Genomic DNA, 21,002 nt, shown 5'->3' on the forward strand with positions numbered 1-21,002 from the left:
AAAACAAATTCCTTCCAGTAGCACCTTAAAGACCAACTAAGTCAGTTCTTGGTATGAGCTTTCGTGTGCATGCACACTTCTTCAGATATTCTTCGTATCTGAAGAAGTGTGCATGCACACGAAAGCTCATACCAAGAACTGACTTAGTTGGTCTTTAAGGTGCTACTGGAAGGAATTTGTTTTGTTTTGACTATGGCAGACCAACACGGCTACCTATCTGTAACTGGAGTTATTAGTTGGTTTAATCAGCTTCTTGAGAAGTGGTGTCTCTCTTTCATTTGGTAGATGCTTCCTTGTATTGTTTACTTCCATAGAGCGAACAAGTTCCTGTGACATCAGAGCCAGCTAAGTGCAGTTCAAAAACTCCCTACAAACCAGAACTGAATCCAGGCACACAAGAAGAGGGCAAACTGGAGGGGAGGACATGCCTGGGCTCAAACATCTTTCATGCACCAAGAAACCAGTTGGCTGAAACAGTCTATGGAGACAGTTTTCTTGTCCAATCAGATTTTAAAGCTACTAAACAGGCACTTAATTAGAAAAGATTCAAGACGAAAGCAGCTATGCAAAATTTCCCATTGCCATGTTGCCACTAATGTTCCTTGCAATGCATTTCTCAGAAGTGTTTGCAGATCAAGGAACTTGTAAATTTAGATCAGGGTTCAGGAATTTGTGGCCCTCCAGATGCTGCTGAACTACATTTCCCATCATTCCTCACCACTGGGCATGCAGGCCGGGGCTGATGGAAGTTGAGTCCAACATCATCTGGAGGGCCACAGGTTTCCCACTTCTAATCTAGATCCTGCACATATCTGCAAATTGTGTTTACTGGAATAGAAAACCAACTAGCTGTGTTTGTTGCCCTTGCCAGCGTCAACATTTCTACAGGTCAAAAAAGTGAACAACAAACAGTAGTGCTTTGAACTGCCGGCTCTGACCACTTTCCTTATCAGGGTCAGCAACAGAGGTAGAATATTATCAATGTTCAAATGTCAACTTATTACTACAACATGTGAAGGTATCAACTCTATTTGTCTCTTGCTACCTTGCTTGTTTGGTAGATTCACATTCCATCCTTTTAAAGGCACTCACAATGACATACATGGCTCTCCCCTAATTTTATAGTTCTCAACAACTCTCTGAAGAAAGGTAGGCTTAGATTCAATGACCATCTCAAGGCCATCATCCAATGAAAGGGGATTTAAACCCAAATCTCTCTGGCCCTAGTCTTGAAACTCTAACCACTAAATCATATTGTTCCATTAATACTCCAAACATAATTCCAGGGCTCCCTTCATATATGGGAATATTTCAATTCAATCTCAAAAGCCTAGCAGGCAGAGGGAGGAACTTGCTGAAGGCCAACCATTTAGCTTCATGGCTGTGCTGGCTCATTCAGATGTAAGAATATCCAGTTCAAATCCTGACTGATATAAAACCACTGGCCTGGGATTCAGAGTTGCCCTTCCTTCATGAAAGGGCCTTTGATGCAGCAGACGTTCCCGCGGACAGAAAGAGGAGGTGGCAATTTTCACCTATACCCTTCCCACATACAACCCTCCCGCACTAATCCAGAGGGTTCCCCAACCAGCCAGAACAAATTGGGGGTGGGGGATCCATGCAAGACAAATCAGCCAAAAAATGCCTCATTTTTCTTACATGATCTCTGAATTGAATCCACTATGTGGCTTTTGGAGAAATAACTCATAGTCTAACCATCCTCAATGGGCTGTTGGGAGGTTAAAACGGTATTCTGAGTCCCTAAACGGGAGCATTTGACACAAATGTAACAAAACACAGCTGAACAGGGATTTCACCTCCCTACTTGAAACACAACACACTCTGGATTAATTTAGCGATTACTCATCCATAACACCAGTTTAAAATGGAGTCTGATATGCTATTTTTTAATACAACAGAATAATCAAGCAAACAGTTGGAATAACTTAAAGTAATGACAAGACAAAGAGTTAGCTGTAGTACTTTGTGAATCCTAAAATATTATTTTTGTTGTAACTGTGATGTTTAGCTTATTTTTTAGTAGTTTTGTTAACAAGTGTTTCACAGATGCTAATTGTTTTGATGATTTGTAATTGTTTTACTAGTTTGTTATTTATTCTGTATGATTTCTGCTATATTTATGATGTTCTATTGTGTTACTGTTATTTATTGATTGTAAGCCACTTTGGAATTAATTTGAATGAAAAGTGGCAGAGAAATATAAACAAGTACAATCAATCAATCAAAAGTCTCAGACATAGTGACAGGAAAGCATTGACTGCTGGGCCAAATTCAATCTATTACAGACCGCAATCCACTGACAGAGGTTCTTTTCTTCATTTGCCCACCTAAGTTCTCAAGAGTAAACCCATTGAAGTTCTCAAGAGTAAACCCATTGAAATTTTGTCAGCTAGACTAACATGCACCAGAGACACTGTATTTTCAAGCGGTGGTCCCTGATCTATGAAACTCCCACACAAGGGATATGAGTTGGCACCATCAGCTCTAGACTTCAAACAGGTTTTGAAGGCCTCTCAAATGGCCTTCAACCAAGATTATTTTATTTAGTTGGTGCTGGCTTTTAAACTATTGTTTTTTTTTTATTTATGGGTTTTGATTTTACATTGTGTAACCAGTTTCCTACTGTGTCATATTGGAATTGTAATTTTCTTGTGTTTTATGTTCCGTAAGCCACCTTCAGTGGACTCTGTCCTGAAATGCAGCCGAAATATATCCAAAATAAATAAAGCAGACAGCAAGAACAGAAGGTCAAAAGAAGAGGGGCAGCTACTTTCTCACTCATGTAATCTTGACTCTTTTCCCCACAGTACTGCAAACAGAGGAAGGAAGTAGATTAGCACAGCGAGTTATTGCTAGACAATTGGCATCTATAATTCCTTCCCCCATGCCAATTCTCAACCCTCCATGTCAGAAACTGTACCAAGGAAAGAAAAGTAAGATTAATCCATGCCAAGGGAGAAGCAGCAGCTGCAGCAGCTACTGTGTGAGGAGGGTGCTTGAGAACAAACTCACACTGAAGGTATGACACTTGGTTCTCCATCAACCCTACCCCTTTACCCTGAGAAGCCAACCTACCAAACTAGTTGTAGAGCAGGACTCCAATGTATTAAGAATCCAGAGTCTACTCCTTTCACTTATGAGTTTTCACCTCAAGCAGGCTCCTGTCAGTATGCACTTGGGAGACTGATAGTTCTTTTCAACTCTGCATTTAAAAAAGTTAGATAAGGTCAATGTTGAGTCTTGCAAATACACATGAGTTAACTGAGCACAATGAACGGAGCCAGGCAACAGTCCCCATAAGAAGTCATGCAAGTTCTGGAAAAAAAAGTCATTGTAGCCAGTATGGAGGCAGGTCTTTGATCATTGCAATCTATAACACTATAGCCATCTACAAGCATCAAGGCTACAAACATCAAATCTGCAATTTTCCTAAGACAAAAGCATGTCTTAAAATGTTCAATCCTGGCACATTGTCTTGTTTAAAACTTCCTGTAGACTACTAGTTTGGTTGCATTATGCAAAGAAACTATTTCTCTTTTACAGTTCTTTGTATACACCAGAAGTTCCTTGCCACCTTTTCCTTTGCTACATTATTTCTGGTTGTCATTTTTGTATGATGATATGCCATAATGCAATATATAGGAGATATTCCCTTTAAACTGCTACTGATATTACTAGCACTTCCAAGCAACCATGGGCAGGACTGGGATAAAAATTTAGCTATAAGTATAAGAATTGTTCCATGAGGGCAGCTACTGAGCAGAGTAAGAAACATTTATTGAGGAAGAGTTATCCAGATCATTAATTACTACATCACAAATAAATTCACTCAGTAGCTAAATATAAAATATACTAAATTCTGTAATATTTTTATAGGCAGAAATTCAAACTTGGCCAATTTAAACTAAAAAAAAATTTGAAAAATTATTTTTGTCATGTGTATTTTATGTTTTCCGTTCGAAGCTTTAAAAATGTTTAAAAGAAAGAAGCAAAAATGACCCAAGAGAACCTGACATGCATTAACAAAAAGACACCTTTGATTAGGCAAGGGAGAAAACAAAGCATCCTGTCTTCCTCAGGTATATAAATATGCGATAACCACACATTCAAATATGAAATATTTTCAGCCCTCCTTTTTTCTCATGTGCCAAAAGAAAACTCACAGCACTTGCTCAACTCCATAATATGCCAATTAAACACTCCAAATTAAGACAAATGGTTGAGGAGTGCTCCATGGCTTGGACGGCAGGAACAAGGATCACTGCGCTAAACCCAAAATTTTAAACCTAAACAAACTTGTAAACAGAGCCGAATAATGAACTAACATTTTGTTAAGCCTCAAAATTATGCACTTTACACATAAAATATACACCACACACAATACACCTAACTGTAATCCGATGGCTCTTTTAGAACAGAAAAACCTCCAATACACATATGGGGGGAAACCAAAGCAGGAAAAATATCAGGAAGGAGAGAAGTGGAACAAAGACAAAGTTAAACACTACTGCCACTTTTCTGCTCCTGATCATTCTTTGAAAAAGAAAAGGAGTTCTGTCATATTTGCATGTAGTTTGGTGGAAACAGGCAGATCTTCACTGGTTTAACTCTAACTGCAACACCTACAAGCTAATTTAAAAGATTTGTGGGGAAACTTATGTGTGTATGTCACTGAGGTAACAGCTAGCAATTCTACAGTGGGTTCTACATTCTAAAATACAACAAATATATTTCCCTAAAAGCTGTACAGAACTCTTATAGCAATCTTAGTCTCAGTGTGTGTGTGTACACACACACACACACACACACACACGTGTGAATTTTTGAAAGATGATAAACATTGCGGCTTGCAAACAAACTATAAACAGAAGTATAAATAATGACTAGTGGGAAGAAGTATACATTTTATCCTACACACTCACACACACCCCTAATAAAACCATCCCACCTTTTCTTGAGAGGTAAAGTTAGCTAACAAACAAAATCACTAAAATGAACAGATTCAAATGTAGCAGGCAGTCTAATGAAATCCTATGATTATATTATTATTATTATTATTATTATTATTATTATTATTATTATTATTACTACTACTACTACTACAACTACAATTTGTATACAGAGGTACCATGGGTTACGAACTTAATTCATTCTGGAAGTCCGTTCTTAAAACAACCCAAAGCGTCCTTAACTCGAGGCACGCATTCCCTACATAGGCTTCCTGAGGCCCCGGAAGCAGATTGCATTCATATCCCGGGGCAAAGTTCGCAACCCGGGACACCTACTTCCACGTTTGTGGAGTTCGTAACCCAAAGTGTTCGTAAGCAGGACTGTTCGTAACCCGAGGTACCACTGTACCACCCTTCATCCATAGATCTCAGGGCAGTTCACAATATATAATTACAATATAAAAAGTACAAAAACATAATAGGATAGGGTTTTAAAATTTGAAAGGTTTACTGTTACACAGTGGGAGAGGCACACTTACACAGAGAGAGAGAATTAAAGAAGGTGTGGAAAACAGGACATTATACAACAAGATAGTTAGCTGAGCAACAGAACTCCTCTCTCCATTCCCTACACCTTCCCAAATTTGCTCCAGAGGGTTGGGGAAACCCCTGAACAGATTTTGGAGTAATGTAGGAGAGAGAGGGGAAGTTCTGTGCTAACAGAACTACTTCATTGGATACTGGCTGTATCCAATCAAAGATCACATATAAACTAATATTGTATATTTTCTTGTAACCCCTGCATGTCAAAGCATAACAACCCAATAATTGTACTAAATTTTTTAACTCTTCTTCTTATGAAGATGGCAGCACATGATAACAGTTGAAAATCCAACACATGCAAAAAGCCTGAGTTCCTTTTCAACCCTCACTATATTCAACAGCTAACAAATGTTTCACAACTGAGGTATGATTCCAGATTAAGGGCTGGAGTACACATTACGCTTTGCCACTGGGATGCTGCCAAAACCATCATCCTGCTCATAACATATAGAAGTACTTACTGTGTGGACCTCCGCGATCATGTTATGAATTTCCATGCTCCTGTTTTCAGCAGCATCACTGCCATGGCAAACGTAGTTATGTGCTCCAGCCCTAAGAACACCAAATGCAATATATCCATCATAACTAGGCTCACACCAGATACATTAAGTTCATATACTATAGATAATATTCTGAAAATATGCAAGTTGGCTATATTCTTTAGCACATAATTCTCAATTGCCCTTCTTGGTACATACAAAGCAGCCAACTTTTCTGTTATGGACTCATGTTCAATGACAATATTTGCTAATCATGAGCACATAATGAAACACAGCTAAATTTTGATGTATATGTATGACCTTAAGCTTCATTAAGAGTGAAACGGGGAGGTTACCTCTATATGCATTTTTTTAAAAGGTGATAATATACACATTTAGTTTCTAGATTCTAGGCAGCTTCATTTAACTGAGATCTTTGATATATGTTAAGATGTTATATCAAGAAGCTTGAAATAAATTTGCTCAGCTCTGGGGTTGAAATGTGCCACAAGGGTTCCAAAACCAAACACAGCTAGACTTACGATTTCCCACCTGAATCCTGATCAGACACACTTTTGGAAGATTCAAGGCCTGTATAGTGTAGCGGGGAACCAGATATTTTGGACTCCACCCCACCCCCCATTACATATTGTATTGTCTTTTCAGTGACTAACAAGTCCTTTTAAGAGGAGATTTGTATCCACAGACTGTATCTGCATTAGATTCGAATTGTTTTCATATATGATTTGTTGAGAAAATATTTTTATAGATGAAATTGGTTTGTTTGCTTTCATCACTGATGGGATTCCAGTCATAACGGTCAGTAATAGTCAATCAGAGCCAACGTACATAGTGATTAGGGTTGAACTAGGACCTGGGAGACCAGGGCTGAAATCCCCACTCATCTATGAAGCTCAATGAGTGACCTTGAGCCAGTTACAATCACTCAGCGTAACATACCTCGTATGAGGCTGCTGTGAGGATAAAATGGAGAAGGGAGAATCATGTAAAACACCTTGAGCTCCTTGAAAGAATGGTGGGATTGTAAAAGTAATTATATAAAAATATTCACAGTCTAAGTGGATAAAAGTTAGCATCACTCAAGCTGAGCCAAAGACAAAACATCCACACTGCCAAAGTGATGACAGATGCCTTAGTCACCTATTTGTAGGCTTTCAAAGCAGATTTTAATAGATGCATAAATTAGCATGTCCAGAAGAAGTCTGGAGAAATCCTTTAAAATCCTCACTGTATACACATACCAACTATTCAGAATTGAAGGCCTGTATTTTAAATGTGTTTTTTCTATAGAGAAAAGAATTGGTCTCAGTGGACAGATTTAAATATAAATCAGAGGTACTATACTGTAGAAGCCTTTCAGCATATCCACCACATTTAACATCCAATACTACACTGGAAAACTTGTATAACTGAATGTTTTAATTTCCAAATAATGTAGTCATGTAACTATTTTAATTAGATTACTATTTCTGCCATAAAATTATGACCATTCATATCAACTTTACAATGAAATTCTAAACATGCTAGACTGCAAGTTCCCCTCAGTTATACAGCCTTCATTATGTACATGTATAGATTTTGGATTAGTTACTAATGAGCTAGCTATAATATATTTAGGGTTCAGAGGCATTTATCTTTCCAAATCAGAATGAAAGATTCCACAGGTGCTCTAACCCTGTATAAATATTTTTTTCTATATCATGTTATTGTAATAGTAGCAATCATAATATTGCTAGAAACATATTGGGTTGCATCCTGTCAACAGAACTCTGTTCAATGGACACTTCCACTTAGGTGGGGGTGGGGGAGAGGTAATTTTCACTGGTTCCTCCTTTCCGCAGGAGTGGAAGAATGAGGGACCAGAACAGCATGGGAGGTGGAATGGTGGGGAGATGGGGGGCTGCAGGAGAAATGAGATAAAATTGCCTTCCTTCACTTCACCCTGCATAACCCTCTGATATTTATAAGGTGTGAAAGGGCCCTTGTTAGCAATAGCAATAAGGAGATGAGTGGGTCAACTTCATTGTAAATGCTACATGGAATGGCCTTTGCTGATTTGGAAAAGATCTACTTTTCATTAAAGACTAAAGAAAGTTAAATACTACTGTGTGTTTCTGAAGAAGTGTGCATGCACACGAAAGCTCATACCAAGAACTGACTTAGTTGGTCTTTAAGGTGCTACTGGAAGGAATTTGTTTTGTTTTAAATACTACTGTTTAGCACAGGGTAGCCAAAATGGTGCCCTCTGGATGTTGTGGACTACAACTCCCATCAGCACCAGCCAACATAACCAATGGTCAGGCATGGTGGGAGTTGTAGTCCACAACATCTGGAGAGGACCATGTTGGCTGCCCTGGATCTGGATCACTTCCACCATAACCTCTTTCTGATGCCAGTAACAGATGGAAATGAAAAGTTAAGACACCACAGGCATAACGTCACCGACACCAGTAACTGCTTACCGCAGCATTCCTGGTGAGAGACCAAATAAAGTATAAATCAATCTACTCTGTACTACCTCCAACTAATATGGTTCCAGAATGCCCCAGATTTCTCTCTTATATGTAAAACTGAGGAATAACCTAATCAGCAAAAACTCTTAAAAACAAGCACCACAAAATTCACTCTCTTCATTCTGGCAAATTTTAACACCGACTACATTGAACTTTTAGTTTATTAATCTACCAGTTCTATAGGCTATTCGTGCAAAACATATTCCCAGATTATTATATCTATTTGATTATTCCAGTTGATTACTGCCTAGTTGCCATTTGTGTTCCATTGCTTTAGTCTTGGCATAATTCACACATAACTGTTCCTTATTGAAGTGTTTCCCAACCTTGGGCCTCCAGCTGTTTTTGGACTACAACTCCCATCATCCCTAGCTAGCAAGACCAGTGGTCAGGGATGATGGGAATTGTAGTTCAAAAACAGCTGGAGGCCCAAGGTTGGGAAACACTGCCTTATTGCATACTTCCCCAAATGATTTCAACAATATCCTCATGCCAGTTAGGGTCTGGAATAACAGAACCACATTGTCTGTGAATAGCAATACATTTAGTTTCCATGTGCCAACAACTGCTAAAAAGTTTGATTTATCAGCTAGTTGATCAATGATGCCATTCACATATATGCTGAGCAAAAAGGGGGCGAGTAAACTGTTTTGTCTTACCCCTCTGGTTGAACCAATTTCCTCTGACAACTGGCATTCTCTGTCTACTCTAATATGAACTTTGGTGCCTGTGTAAAAGTTCTTAATTAGAATCAACAGGTGTCTTGTACATCCTAACTCTACATAGTTTTCTCCATAAAATCTATTTATTTATCCTGCCAAAGACTGAGATCAGGTCAACAAAAGCAGCATGTATATATCCTAGGGCCACCTGCATCACTCTCTCAAATGATTTAGAACAAAGTACTGATCTATGATTGACTTCCCATGCCAGAAGCCTGCTTATTCATCCCCAATATTATTATCTGCCCAATCTTCAGCCTTGTCCAATAGATAGTGTGTGTATAATTTGGAGGAAACATCCAAAAGGCTCACTGGATGGTAACTGACTGGGAGAAGTTTGCCCCCTTTCTTAAAACTTGGGACCACAATATTTTGTTTCCATTCCTTTGAGCAATCTACCAGTGCAGTTAACATATGTAAGGGGTTTTGCTAATACAAGGACCCACCAGTTTGCATTATCCAGAAACATCTATGGCAAGAGCATACCTTCCCCAGAGGTTTTGTGTCTACACAAGTAAGATATTTATATTGTTTTAAATATATTTATAGAGCACTATTCTATAAAAAAATCAGAACATAAAACCATACAGTAGAAACATATTAAAAAGTTAAAAATAGACTAGTCAGAGACACCACACTAAGTTATGTCTACCCTTGACTAATAAAGCTTGATATTTGGTAAGTACAGTCATACCTCAGAATAAATACGCTTCAGGATAAGTATTTTCGGGTTGCGCTCCACGGTGACCCGGAAGTAACGGAGCACATTACTTCCGGGTTTCACCGTTCACGCATGTGCAGACGGTCAAAATGACATCACGCGCATGCGCAGAAGTGGCGAAACGCGACCCACGCAGATGCGTCTTACGTTCTGTTCAGGATGCAAACAGGGCCCCAGAACGGATCCCGTTCACATCCCGAGGTACCACTGTATACCACTTTTCAGCAACTAAATATTTAACATTTATTTTCAAGTAACGCTCTTGAAATCTTAACTATTTAAAACCACCAACATAGCCAGAATGCTTTTGCTCTCTCATTCCTGACTCTTCTCCTTCTGCTTTGGTGATCACTTATAGCAGAGTAAAATTGTCTTCTACGAACACGGTCTTAACAGTGAGTCCATAAGAGACTATGCAGGCCAATTCTGAATCCACACGTGGGGACATATTTTTCCGGGAGGGAGCTGATCACAGTGAGGGTTTGCCAAACATGCCTTCCTCTTAGCTCATTTCTTCCTGAGTTCGTGCTTTTTCAATGTCCATGACACCTTTGGTAAAAGCTGTTCTCCAACTGGAGTGCTCACAGGTCAGTATTTCCCAGCTATCAGTGCTTATGTTACTTTTTTCAAGATTTGCCTTGAGAGTGTCTTTAAACCTCTTTTGTTGTCCACTGGTATTTTGCTTTCCATTCCTGAATAGAGTAATGCCTGCACCCATTGTGGAAATATGTATTCTTACATCATGTCTAAAATAATCATGTCAGACAGACCTTGGATAATTTCCTTGCATAATGCTGAGCTCAATATGCCAATAGACAGAGAAAGTTTAACATTACTATGTGAAGATATGGTAACCTAATGACTAACCAACCTCTCTGAAAGAAACATCAATATATTATGACTAATCAACCTCTCTGTTTCAGCAAGAGTAATTTCAACTTGGTTTTTATTTTTGACATGCTTAACATAACACACACATTCCATTCAGAATACCAAGTAGCAAAATTTACAAAAGGATAAAATCATATTCTGCCCAATCTGGTTACACTACTTAATTCTTTCTACTAGGTACACACCTAAAAAGTTTGCCTAAAATAGCCTTTCAAATTATGCCCAGCAGCAGAAGACAGAATAACTCCATCTTTTGCCCAGATTTCAAGGGACCCATAGCAGTATCAAGAGATGTACAGGGTGTTTTAAAATCCACTTTCTTTGTTCTTGACTCAACTTCTCATCATTCACAATATAGTCATACCTTATTTTGCAACCAGGGTCCATTCCGGAGCCACGGCCGCTAGCCAAAAAGGACGCAGGGCAAAGCACCGTGTCTGCATATGCGCGAAGGGCGATTTACACTTCTGTGCATGCACGAGTGGCAAACCCAGAAGTAACCCGTTCCGGTACTTCCAGGTTTGCCACGGACATTCGCCGGAATGGACGCTAGAGAAGGCGGACATTCGCGGAGGTATTACTGTATCAGTAAAGAAAAATAATCCTTTTTTCATTTAGTTATTGATTGATTGATTGATTGATTAAAAGTATACCTACTTTTGGTCCACCCTGTATAATGCATTTCCATTTCTCAGCACACTGGTACACACCTAGCCAATGAAGACTGTTTTTGGTGAGGCATTCCCAGGATTCAACCTTCTCTCTGAACATGCAAACTCCAGAGCAAACAGGTGAGATTGGAAGCATATTTAGTATGTGTACTATACACAAATACCATAAAAGTAGTTTTAGAAAACCAGCAAATTATTAATAAACAACTGCCTTTTGTTAATTTGATACCACTAGGGAATTTAGGAAAGCGGGTATGGGTTTTTTTTTCAGAATGAGGTCTACATTCCCTTGAGAGCAACCTTCCAGGACATGCATGCCAGTAGTGGGTGGCCAGAGGTAAAAATGGATGGAACCAGAGGCAAAAGTGGGTGGGGCAACGGATGCACCTTGTGATTTTTACAGTAGGTTACACAAAAATCAAAGGTTCGAACACACCACCCCCTCCCCTTCTCCATCCAGGCAAGGAAGAGGCACCACCACAGTTCAATAGCACATTCCAGCCTGTTCAAGAAGGGTGTGACCTGGGGAAAGAGGTTGTTGCCAGGGGGAGTAGAGTCCCTAGGACCAGATAGAGGAACAGAGAGCCAAATTTGTGCCCCCAGGACTGAGGTCTCACACACAGGACTAAAAGTACCATAACACATCACAAGCCTAGCTCTATCTACTGTACTATCCCATGTTGCTACATACCATGGGTGGAGCTTGCTGAAGAATGTGATTGTTGGTACTTGGAAATAAGAACATCAAAACAAGGTCAATAGGACAGGCAGAGCTACATGCAGTACAACCTCAAATATAAAGTCCCTGGTCCCTGTCCAGCCGTGCAACTAGTCTTCTTGCTACTTAGAAGAGGCACAATGTCTGGTGGTCATTTATTACTGCAACAAAAGCTTCTTTAATAAATTCAGTGAAGCCTCGTAAGTGGGAAAATCCATTGAGGAACCTGTGACATAAGCCAGCCATCAACACTTAAAAGCTTTTACTTAGCTGTTGGAACATCATATTTCCCACAATCCTCAGTTAGAGCAGGTCTTAATGAGCAAAAACATTCAGCATATGCTTATACTTTGTAGTTTTCTGGCTACCCCAGTCATATGGCAAAAGCCTATATGAACATATGGGAGACAGCATAGTGAGCAAATGTGCTCGTTTGTCTTTGAAGCTAGCTTTGGTCCATTAGAGCTTCTAGAAAGACTACAAAACAGGTGTGTCTAATTCAAACAAATAAATGGTTCAACACAGATTAAAATAAAATACAGGAAAGATCTAAAGATAATGCTGGTATGTTCATTCTGTTTTTAAAGTCATTCCTTCTATTTAGTGTAAACCATAAATCAGATAAGATATGGGATCTGCTATGGATCCCAAATGCACCTGAATCAAGTCAAGTCCAGAAATCAGTTAGGTGTTTTAGAAGACATTCTGTAGCACTTGACTGAACTAAACTACTCATTCCTGCAGCAGCACTCTGGACAATGAAATGTTAGGAGCTACAGTATGTACAACATACATACTATATGAGCACGTGATCACAGGGCATCCTACACAGAAGATCCATGCAGCTGTTCTGTTTAAACATCAAAAGATACCACACTCTAGTAAAACCCACTGGATAAAGTGATCATGCCTAAAGCTAGTATGAAATCAAAATAATCTTTCAGTACCTACCAAAAGCTAAACTGAACAGTTTTCCATAATAAATGAACCAGTTTGTAATATCCCAAGCAGTCCCAGCAAATAAAACTGTTCCTCCTTATTCCACAAAGTTTGTGCTAATTCACACAACACATTTCTCCCAACAACACATTTCATCTTTGACACAAGTCCTAGGGATAAAAGTAACAAGTAAAACAGGAAATCAAACTGCTAAAATCTGTATGATGAATGCAGCATTTTTTTCTAACAGCCGCAAATCACGTGAATTGCTGCCATCCATAAATATAATCAACCAACTTGTGAGTTGTCATCCATATTAGCAAGCGGAATGACTGGGACCACACACACGTATGAACACTAATGTGCACTGCACACATTCTAGGATACTGCTAGAATTAGCAAATATACATTCCAAGACACTCTTGGAAGGCACCAATGTAGGTCCCATAGTTGATTGCATCTACAAGGAAACGAATTGCATGGGGATATTAGATAACCACACTGCACAGCTAAGAAAAAGAAAAGGAATTAAACTAATGACATATACAAGGAACTAGCTGGCACAAAAAGAAGCTAGCTAGTATTAAAACGGCAAGAGACACGATTCAAGACAAGTCAATCCAGAAATAAATGCACATGCAAACACATTCCAAAATCAAGTCATACTTCAAAAGTCTATAATTAATTCAATATTTTCATCCAACAGAGCAGCCAATGTACACCTCCCTGCATGTCTGCCTAAATTCATTCAATGCCATATTATACTGAGATTGTAAACTAGCTGGGAGTGTAAGCCAGGAAGGCCACCCGCTCCACCTAAAGCTCACCTCAGTTATGATAGCCCTAGGGTGGCCTTGGTAGCCCACCTTCTCTTTTGTAAAATTTCTCAGATGATGTATGCAAAGTATCTTGTATATTAATAATCCAGAGTATAGAAGTATTATAGCTTGGACAATGATTCTTTTAGTGTTTCAGTACAATGCTGTTAAAACAAAACAGACTTCAGGAAAGTTATTCAAAAATCAACAGGATTAACAGGTAAAAAGGAAACACATAAATTATGTCAGCAACACAACAAAATAAAAGAATCATTTATCACTTTACATTGCCCTATGCCATGTTTAGAGATATGAAAAGGTATTTGCTAGCCATATTCTTTTCCTCCTCAGTTTTTGTTGTTGTTGTTGTTGCAATGCAAATAAAACTTAGTTTCAGTTACTGTCCTTTAGCTCAAAATCACAAGAACAGATCTATTAGAATAGGTAAAAATAGCACTACTGAAGATGCCAAAGGAGAATCTTTCCACTATATGGCCACTGCTTAGACTGCAACATCAGCTGGCTTTCTTTTTATAACCCTTTGGCTACATATATATATGAACTGCAGCTAACACTGTAAATTTGTGAAGGTTGAGAAGGAAGACTCAACTCTGCATCGTCATTCAACTTTGCTCTTTATATTTTCCAAGATAAAATCCTATTTCAGGACCCATTTGTTTGTATGATCTCAGGAAATAAACATAGATGTAAAAATATAATACCCTGGTCATCCATATCTCTTGTCTGATTCAGGCATACCATAGCTAAAATTCACTTCTACAGTGCCACAAGTCCTTCCAAATATTGATCAGTGTAACACTACTTGTGATCCTCCGAATAAAATGCAACTACAGATGCACAATAAACTTGGTGTTTCTCCTAGGATTTCAGTAACAAGGGAGCTGTCAGTCACCACAACTGGTGGGACCCATATATAGTTTGGTCTTTATTATTATTATTAAAGATTTTCTTGATTTACAAGTGTGCGCACGCAATGTTCTCTCTCATATATTTTTTTCCATGTAACATTTTTACAAATCAGTTTCATTTGTTGAGACATTGGGAAGAAAAGGGGGAATAAGGTGGAGGGGTGGGGAAGATGGGTGGGGGTGGGGTGGGGTTTCTATTTTACTTACTATATGTAGGGTTTGGTGTCAGCGTTGCTTGTGCACGTTCTTTGCTGTTCACTTGTGTTCCTTTAGTGATGAGAGAGGTTGGGGTTGGCCTAGGGTGTGGTTGTTCATTTGTGGTTGGCTATGGTCCAACCAACAGTTTGGTGGAGTGGGGAGAGGAAACTATAACTTATTCTACTGCAAGATATCAGTATGGAAGACAGAAGTAAAGTAAAGAGCAAAGTTTCTCCAGTTCATGAGTTGAGCATCCTCTTCCTCACCTACAGCAAGTTTCCCAACAGTGTTTCCTAAGAATATGACTTTGGGGAAACTTTGAACCATCCCAAATACTCATTGTATAACCACTAGAAATCGAAATAGTACCAAATCACACAGAATACAGTACTGTATGTAACAGATTTCTCATGAGCTATTTGAGGGAAGGAATATATATTCCTCAGTAAAAAGGTAAAGGGACCCCTGACCATTAGGTCCAGTCATAGCCGACTCTGGGATTGCGGCGCTCATCTCGCTTTATTGGCCGAGGGAGCTTCTGGGTCATGTGGCCAGCATGACTAAGCCGCTTCTGGCAAACCAGAGCAGCGCACAGAAACGCCGTTTACCTTCCCGCCGGAGCAGTACCTATTTATCTACTTGAACTGATCCATAAATATGCCACGGCCATGTTTTCATAGTGGTGAAAACCAAAGCTATTGCAGCAGCTGAGAAATCAAAGGCAGTATTTAGGATTGCTGGTACAAATGTGTGTCCACTTACTGTACAATTACCTAGGATAGATACATCTTATAGCCATGAAAAAACTGCTTCTCTGTTTTAGCAAAAAGCCCTATGATTTACAGTATGCTGTGGTTAAGCCAACAGTAAAAAGTACACTTTAAGATAAAGGCTTTGATACCATATCTATACCTCGTTAAGAAATTAGTTTGAGCATGTAAAGAGAACAATCTCCTTGCCCTTTCCAAGCCAACTAACATTAAGAAACAAAAAGATGCAATTCTCCCTCTCCCTTCTTCCGTTTAGTTCTCCCTTCACCACATTCTTAGCATAAATGTCTACTATTCAGCTAAGCAAAGTCAAGACTAATTTCAAGATTTTAGCTCACTCTCTTCCCTTTGAAAGATTACAAAGTAAAATGCCACATTGAAGCCCTTGGGTCTAAAACCCTAAACCAGATTTAATTACTGTTAGTACCACACCCATCTAGTAACTCAGTGAACCAACCTCACTCAGTTCACAATCTAAAAATATACAAGATGTCCCAAATGTTCTAAAGTGATACTATGTGCAATGAATAGAACACATTGCTTATTGATATAGTTTTATTAGGATTTGCCAGATCTCAAGCAATTTTGGTTATACCACAACTGCACTGGAACACCAAGTTGGGCACTAAACAACAGTACTGCCATACACTTAAAATAATTCATGCAGCACTGAAATGCTGCACACACACACACACACACACACAACAGCATCATCTAACAAACTGACTCTATAGAGTAACCTAACATGGAATATACAGTAACTGAAATGCCAACTATCCACAACCTTTGCAAGTTAAAACCAGTCATATTTTATTTGATTTTGATCAAATTTATATTTCCTGCTCCATCTAAGGAACAGTCAAGCTTTGCCTAAAAACACCCAAAAACCGCCGCTCCAAAAGTACAGCAGCAGAACACAGTGTTACTTATAGCTGCAAACAAATTTAGGGATCCATTTGTTATTGCACTTCTCAAAGGAGCAGTGAAATATATTTGCATTATAATCAAAAACTTCAAAGATAATTTTTGCAATAAACTTCCAGTGTTAGGTTGACAGCAACAATATTCTGCAATGAATATATCAGCTACTGTCAAAAGAGATTATTAACCAATTCTCAATTCTGAAAGGCTATTCATCATATAACTTCTCATGCTTAAGGAGGTTTTGGAATAATGTAAAGTGGTTTTATTGCATTGTTCCAGTAAAATAATTTCGGCATGGTATACAAAGCATCTAGCAACATCATATGCCAGTTATTTAAACATTTTACATCTGTACAGCAGCAGCTTTGTAAACAAAATAGCAATGTACAAAAAATAAATTATTCAAGAAGCATAACCTACACCACTTGAAATTAAAATCTTAACTAAAAGTTAAATCTTAATTTTGGACCAGGATGACTAACCCATGGCCCTCCAGATGCTGCTGGATTACAACTCCAACCATCCATGACCATTGGCCATGCTGGCTAGGTTGATAGGAGCTGAGTCAAACAACCTCTGGAGGATCACAGATTACACACTCAATTTCAAAACAGAAGAATACATGATTAAGCGTGTAATTAATCCTAACTTTGTCTACTTAGCAGTCCTACTGAATTCAATGAAACCTACCTCCAGGTAAGTGGAGACTAATTCATGCAACATTGGACTGTGCTGCACAGTTAAGAACACTACAGCATGTAGCAGCTTCAGGCAGGCAAACCAATGGCCTAGCCTAGGACTATCTACTTTGGCATCACATCTACCAAGGTTTCTAGAAGAGATTTTTTTAAAGCCCTTCTATCCAAGATACTCTGACCAGCAATTCCAGATATTAGACTTGGTACTTTATATGCTTGTAAACTGCCTAGAACTCTATTTTGGCTATGTACAAAATAAACAAACAAATACGGAAAACATTAGATAAGGTATCTTCTGAAAAGCAATGTTTTCTCTCAAAATAGATGCAACACATTACAAAATATTTGCTTACCTAGGATTGCACCCTTTGTGTGTTTTAAAACTGGAATTTTCCCAAGTCTACGCTATTCAAGTATTTAAAAGTCATTCTGACTTTTAGGTTACCATCCTATGGCTATTTACTTGGAAAGTAAAGCCACTTAAATGAGTGGGACTTTCAAGTAAACATTGATGACTCAGCTAATACTCATTAGAAATAGTCTGTAATAAGACTACAGAAATAGAAATCATGTACTTTCCCACTCCAAGCCAAAACAACCACCGCCAACAAAAGGAACTCAAGACAAGCCTGCTTATCACTGACTTGATTTGCATTACTTAACTATGTGAGATACACAAACCAATGCCAGTTCATGACAAAGAAAATCTAAGTAGGCTCGCATAAAGACTCCTTGTCTCCTACCTCTACAAAGATAGCCAGAAGACTGATGAAAGAAGTTCTCCCCAGGTGTTTTTTATGTCTTCACCTTCACTTACCTGCACAGACTTAAGCAATTAAGCTGTGATACAGCTGCTAAACTGCCTCCTCTTTTCCACCTTTCTTAAAGCAACCAACAACATATCTGGATCACACACGGGGGAAATATGGGAATCCCCATTCAGCAACCTCTCCTCACTCCCCAGCGATGACCTCATTTCTGAAAGTTTCTAATCGCTCGTTTCAAATTATTTCCAATGCAATTCAGAGACTATCCAGGACGCAGAAGGCTCCGTCCAGACTCCAGAGGATGCTGCAGCTACGACGGAGGCAGGCAAATGCATTTCAAACCACACCGGCTCCGGATAACTAACCCACTGCATAACTTCAACTCCTGGCAGAAAAAGACCAAGCGCTGGCTACTTTGGAATCGACAGGCGTTTTAGTCACAACAGGAGCCCGAAGACCCAGCCTGAAAGCATCAACCCGGCAAAAGAAAAGCGCTGACTTGCGCAGCGACGGCAGCTGCATCCATTCCTACCCTTGTCAACGTCGTGAAGGAGCCGCTGCTGCATCACATTATTGGACGCCAGCAAGAGAGAAGCCTGCGCTGCTTGCCTCATTCCCCACACCCGTTCCCTGAAGGGGCAGGACAGCACGCTTTCCTCACCCGAACCAAAATAAAAAAAAAAATAAAAAAATACAAATGAGGAAGGAGAAAGCGAGCAAGAAACAAACAAACTCAAAGTGGGTAGGGCCCGACAGTCGGGTAGCGTCAAAAGCTGACTACGGAGGCAGTTTTAGCAGCTGCAAACTGAGCGCCCCGTCTAAATTGCCGGAGAAAAGCGACGCCACTGCGAGCAGCGAGGAATGGGGAGCAGAAGCCCAGCGCCGAACCCGGGCGAGCGCACAGCATCCCCGTCTCAGTCTCGGGGCAGGCGGGACTCACGGGAGGACGCAGCCGTCCAACCTGGGCGGCTCCGTCCGCACAGACGCCGAGCACAATTGAGGCTGCTGAAGCAGCTCCTTCGCGGCCGCCCCCTTCCCAGTGTCTCCGGGCTTTCCTAGCCCCCCGCTACACACTCACACACACGCCTCGACACGACACGACACGACGGCGCCTTCCCCATCTCTTTGGACAACCTCAGCCCTTTCCCGGGGCTCCGGCTGCGACACTCCCGCCCTCCCAGCCGCGAAACCAGCCCGGTACCTGTCCGCCTCTCTCGGGTGCCGCCGCTGCTTGTGCCGCCGCCGCCGCCACCTCCTCCAGCTCCGACGGCTCTTCCCTCACTCCCAGCCGCCCGCTCCTCTCCCCATCTAAAATGGCCGCCTTACTAACACCGAGACATTTATTCCAAAGCCATCCAAGCTCTCGGAGCTCGAGTCCTCGCGCCTGGAGCGCCGAGTCCTCGATGGCTGGAGCAGCCCTCTCTCCCGGCCCGGCCCCTTTCCCTCCTCCCTGGGATCGTCCGCCTGTCTCGCCGCCGCCATTTGAAACGCCTGCTTGCCCGGGTGGGGGAGGAGGCGTCGCAAATGCCCTTGTGAGGCGGGGGGTAGGGGGCTTCCCAGGCTGGGATAAGCACGGCGAGTACACGGTGCTCTCCCCAGCCCCCGGAGTTGGCTCCGTGGCATCTCCCCGGTCTTGTCTAGACTGGGATTAAGCTCTCCAGATGTCCCTTGTTTGCAGGGATTCCTCCTTCAGAGCATCCCATGGAGCATAAGAGAGCAGCGCTTGCTATCGCTCCTCTTTTCTAGTTGAATTCAGGGAACGTGCCGCTCGCTACCTCTGCATTATGTCTCCCCCTTAGTATTATATCTGCTTAAAACTGGAAGATGTAAGGGAGCAGCGTAACTAAAATTGGCAAAGATCTGGAGTGGGTATAGATACAGAACTACTTCTTAAGGTTTTTAATCAGCAAAGTGGCCCATGCTGCGTTTGTCCTCCTGCGAACCCAATTCAGTAGCAAGATTCTGCTGATTCTCACCTTGACTAAAGAGGATAAGTGTGATCGGCCAGAAGGAGCTCTGGTTACAAAGTGTTTCCAGTAATGTAGAAGAGGCTATGGCTAATAGAGCTCTATTCACATCTCTTAGTGAAGGAGGTTTGGGTGTAAGACCACCGGCCACGATCCTGGTTATCCCCTTATTTGTACAGTTAATCCAGAATTGGCCTCGACAGTCACTTACGGACTCATTGTTAAAACCGTGTTTATGGAAGACAATCTTACTCGGCTACGAGTAATCGCCAAAGAAGACAGTTAATATACGTCCTATGTCCTTGCAGAAATACAGGAGGGCATTTTCAGATGTCATGAACATGTTGGCTAGATTGCCAGCTCCCATCATCCCTAAGCATTGGTCATGCTGAGTGGAGTTGTAATTCAGCATCAGGAGAACTACAGTTTAGACATCCCTGCAGGGTTGCTGGTTGTATTGAAACAAATGCATATAGGTTGGGCAAAGAGCCTACCACCAGAATGTCATGTCTCTTCCCTATGTTCAGAACATTTGTAAGGAACTGGTTTGAAAGCAGTGATGGGCTAAGGTGACTTCTTCAGTGTCATACAACAGACTGTGGGTGGGAGAAATAGGGTCTCAACCTGAACTTTCCAGAGACAAATTATACACTATTCCACTCTTCCTCCTGGACTACCCCTAC

The 21,002-nt window shown here is 40.6% G+C and overlaps 1 protein-coding gene across 16 annotated transcripts in view; it reads right to left on the reverse strand.

The window, feature by feature from the left end:
• The window catches only part of RAF1 (Raf-1 proto-oncogene, serine/threonine kinase), a 71,621-nt gene that overhangs the window by 27,054 nt on the left and 23,565 nt on the right, over positions 1-21,002 (reverse strand). For 5 of the 16 annotated variants that reach the window (XM_081848081.1, XM_081848079.1, XM_081848078.1 and 2 more), the window contains 2 exons: positions 6,035-6,125; positions 3,097-3,223 (listed from right to left, as the gene is read on the reverse strand). The exons of 1 other annotated variant lie outside the window; for it this stretch is intronic. The gene's annotated coding sequence lies outside the window, so the exon portion shown is untranslated. Of the gene's footprint in view, positions 1-3,096; positions 3,224-6,034; positions 6,126-12,282; positions 12,303-15,202; positions 15,377-19,553; positions 19,735-21,002 lie in introns of those variants that run through there. 10 more of the 16 variants (XM_081848082.1, XM_081848073.1, XM_081848083.1 and 7 more) reach the window with 10 other exon arrangements.

This window comes from Podarcis erhardii (genome assembly GCF_964252035.2).
Source record: "Podarcis erhardii genome assembly, chromosome: 2".
NCBI classification, from domain to species: Eukaryota; Metazoa; Chordata; class Lepidosauria; order Squamata; family Lacertidae; genus Podarcis; species Podarcis erhardii.